The following is a 4319-nucleotide window of genomic DNA, read 5'->3' as shown; positions in this document are numbered from 1 at the left end:
TCCTGGAAGAGGAAAGAGAGATGGCCCTGATCCGTTCGACCATCTATCAGCAAGACTTGCGTCAATTTCATGCCAGAAACGTGAGGGGTCGGGCATTTCAAGAGGGAGATCTGGTTCTCCGAGTGGATCAGCAGAAACCACACAAGCTCGGTGCTGCCTGGGAAGGTCCCTTCATTGTCACCAAAGTGCTCCACAATGGAGCGTACCACCTCTACAATGTCGAGCACAAGAAAGACGAGCCGCGCGCTTGGAATGCGGAGCTGCTCCGCCCCTTTTATACTTAAGCACTCATTCCGTTGAGATGTAATAAGAAATACCTTTGTAGTCTGTTTGTTAAAGACAAGAGCTTTACAGTCTTCTAAAAATGATTGTCGCTGCTTATACTTGTGTCTGAAATCCCCCAGTGGGTGACTTCGCCGCGAATCCGTTTCGCCTAAGTTTATAAAATCCTACCGAGTGGTGAGCAACCTTCTCACTCGGGGGCTTAACAGCGAATCCGTTTCGCCTAAGTTTGAAAAATCCTACCGAGTGGTGAGCAAGCCTCTCACTCGGGGGCTTAGCTACAGTCCAGTACTCGCCTAAGTTTGAAAAATCCTACCGAGTGGTGAGCAACCCTCCCACTCGGGGGTTTAGCTGCAGTCCAGTACTCGCCTAAGTTTAAAAAATCCTACCGAGTAGTGAGCAAGCCTCTCACTCGGGGGCTTAGCTGCAGTCCAGTACTCGCCTAAGTTTGAACAATCCTACCGAGTGGTGAGCAACCCTCCCACTCGGGGGCTTAGCTGCAGTCCGGTACTCGCCTAAGTTTAAAAAATCCTACCGAGTGGTGAGCAAGCCTCTCACTCGGGAGCTTAGCTGCAGTCCAGTACTCGCCTAAGTTTGAAAAATCCTACCGAGTGGTGAGCAAGCCTCTCACTCGGGGGCTTAGCTGCAGTCCAGTACTCGCCTAAGTTTGAAAAATCCTACCGAGTGGTGAGCAACCCTCCCACTCGGGGGCTTAGCTGTAGTCCAGTACTCGCCTAAGTTTAAAAAAAATCCTACCGAGTGGTGAGCAACCCTCCCACTCGGGGGCTTAGCTGCAGTCCAGTACTCGCCTAAGTTTGAAAAATCCTACCGAGTGGTGAGCAACCCTCCCACTCGAGGGCTTAGCTGCAGTCCAATGCTCACCTAAGTTTGAAAAATTCTACCGAGTGGTGAGCAACCCTCCCACTCGGGGGCTTAGCTGCAGTCCAGTACTCGCCTAAGTTTGAAAAATCCCACCGAGTGGTGAGCAACCCTCTCACTCGGGGGCTTAGCTGCAGTCCAGTACTCGCCTAAGTTTGAAAATCCTGCCAAGTGGTGAGCCACCCTCCCACTAGGAGGCTTAGCTGCAGTCCAGCACTCGCCTAAGTTTGTAACACATCCCTATACGCAAGGACGACGAGGTGCAGGTCGACTGCAACCCTCTCCTCGGAGCTACATCACAAGTATAACTTGCGCTCCATCCCTATCTGCAAGGACGATGAGGTGCAGGTCGACTGCAGCTTCTTCCTCAGAGCTACGTCACAAGTATAACGTACGCTCCATCCTCATCCGCAAGGACGACGAGGTGCAGGTCGACTGGAATCTCCTCCTCAGAGCTACATCTCAAGTACAAAGATTATTCCGAGTGAAGAACAATTCCATTCGAAGGCAAACACAAGCATATTCAAAGATAAACCAAGTTCAGATAAACCCAATGGTTCCGGGCCGTGAATCAAAAGTACTCGAGCATCAAGCCCGAAGAAGTTTAATGATTACACAATCACTCGGCAATCCGACGCAAATAAAGGTGAGGCATAATGTTTTTTGGTCACTCGTCAGGAGAAGGACTGGCTGGGACGCAGAAACTGTCAAGATCTATGCTATCTGCGATACGAGTGGCGGTGTCAAGAAAAGTGTCCATGAAGGACTGGAAAGTGTGCCTTTTTGTGTTGGCAACCTTGAGCTCCGCCAGCTTGTCTTCTTTGACATCCTTGCAGTGCACTCGGACCAGAGACAGGGTGGCGTCAGCGCCACAGCGAGCAGATGACTTCTTCTATTCTTGCACTCGGTCAGGTATTTGGTTCAGTCGGACCATCAGAGACTCGAGGTCTTGAGACAGTTCCGCCTGAGGCCAGAGTTCAGCATCAACTCGAGTCATCGCAGCCTTCAGGCGGACAAGATAAGCGACCGCGCTGTCTATGCGAGACTCCAACCGCAGCACATTCATTGCAACATCATCCTTGACTGGGCAGTTTATGGGATCGAGACCCGTCTCAACCCGCCCAGTTTCTGCTTCAAAGTCCTAGCAAAGTTCTGCACAGTCGAATGAATGGTGAGTCGACAATATAAAAAGATCTGTCAATCGACCATAACAGAGTCAGTCAAACATAAGTACCTTCAAGCTTTAAGACCAGTTTCGCAGCAAGCTGGCCCAGATATGGTTCCAAATCGCTTTTCTTGGCTTTGAGGCTCCCAATCTCGTCAGTCAGCCGGTCCTTGTCTTTCTTCAGTCGTTCGACCTCCCGGTTGGCGTCAGAGACAGCAGTCTTCAGCTTGGAGTTCTCTTCTTCTAACTTGCCGACTGAAGCAAGCTTCTTGTCTGCAAGTGCGGTTTTCTCTCGCGCTTCCTTCTGCGCGGCAGCAAGGTCCAGATCCTTCTTCTCCAAAGCCTGCTTCATTTTCTCTAAAGAAATAACATTCCTCAGACGAGCTTGGAGTTGACGATTTTCACTACATACATATGCTCGAGTGGAGTCACTCGGTTCAAAAAATGGAAAGGAAAAGTGCAAATCGTAAGATGGACAGTTGACGATTGGTTACCGCCCATGGCAGCTACTTCGTCACGAGCAGTCTTGACATTCTTCTTGGCCAATTCCAGATCAAGGTTGAGGCTGATTTGCTGCTTGTTCATTGTAGAAAGCTGAGCCCCAAGATCACAAGATTTCTGCAGTCAATGTATAAGCCATATCAGTCGACTGAAATAAAAAGACATCACAGTGACAGCTACTCTAAGACTACCGCCGAATCAAACATTCAACGGCAGTCTCGGGAACTACACCCAGTGGGTGCACTTAGCGTGCCCCCACTGGTTTGAGTAAACACTCGACATGGTCTGCCCAGCGCGAGTTGTAAAAAAAGCAGTTCTCAGACCATAGTCGACTGCCCGCAGTCAACCACAGTCTCGGGGACTACATCCAGTGGGTGCACTTAGTGTGCCCCCACTGGTTCTGGTTCCATTCGACCTGGTCCGCCCAGACCGAGTGACAAAATTCAGATTCTCATACCACAGTCGACTGCCCGCAGTCAACTATGGTCTCGGGGACTACACCCAGTGGGTGCACTCAGAGTGCCCCCACTAGTTCAAAGATTCAATCCAAGTCGACTCAAATTGACTTGTGCAACTTCAAAACAGTCACACCCCAGTGGGTGATCGGACGAGAAATATGATTAATCGAAAATCAACTAACCTGGACATTGGTCTGCAGAGCAGCTCCAGCGTTGAAGGCCACCTGATTGGCCTCATGCACCACTTTCATTTGCTCCATCACAAGATTCAACTGAAGAAGAGCTTCCTTGGCGGCACTCGGTGGGTCGTCTGGAGTTCGATACGCAGTAAAAAGTGATGATGGCAGAGTAGTTGAAGCAGCCGCTGGGTCTGATGCGTGGAGTTGTATTGGAGCAGCAGGGGTCTGAGCAGCTGATCCTAGTGGACAATCAGTCGACAGTGGGATAGCAAAAGTGACATTGGTGCGAGCTGGATCTGTCGATTGCTCGACCGCCATCCCAGGCACCAGTGTCGACTGAGGAACCTGAACCTCAGGTTCTTTCCCGCTCAGTCCCTTGTCCCTCCTCCTCCTCTCCCTCAGTGGTACTTCTTCTTCATCGTCCGGAAGCACAACAACGTCCCGTGGAACTGCAACAAACAGAAAAAATCAGAGAGACAACTGACGGGCAATCGAATTGACCAAATAAATTTGAGTCGGGTAGACTTACTGGCTTTGGAGGTAGCTGCATCGTCGGTTTCTTCATTGTCTGGGACCTTGTCAATGTCCATGTCAGTCACGGCAGAAGCCGGGCTGGAAAAGTTCATCATTCACTCGGTCAGGACGGGAGAGTCAGTCGGAACAAGAAAACAGGGGAAAACGTTTACCCAGAAGGAATAGGAACATCCATCTTAATTCTAGGCAAGGTCTTCCGAGCCTTCGGGGGATTGATCTTAGGCTGCTTGGTGACTTTCTCGGCCAATTCTGGAGTAGAAGATCGAGCGCGCTTTTGAGATGGAACGCTCGAGGCCATAGCCTTACCGCGCCTGCCCGCGG

Source organism: Aegilops tauschii, chromosome 5 (assembly GCF_002575655.3).
Source record: "Aegilops tauschii subsp. strangulata cultivar AL8/78 chromosome 5, Aet v6.0, whole genome shotgun sequence".
Taxonomy (NCBI): domain Eukaryota; kingdom Viridiplantae; phylum Streptophyta; class Magnoliopsida; order Poales; family Poaceae; genus Aegilops; species Aegilops tauschii.
This window is presented reverse-complemented; position numbering follows the sequence as displayed.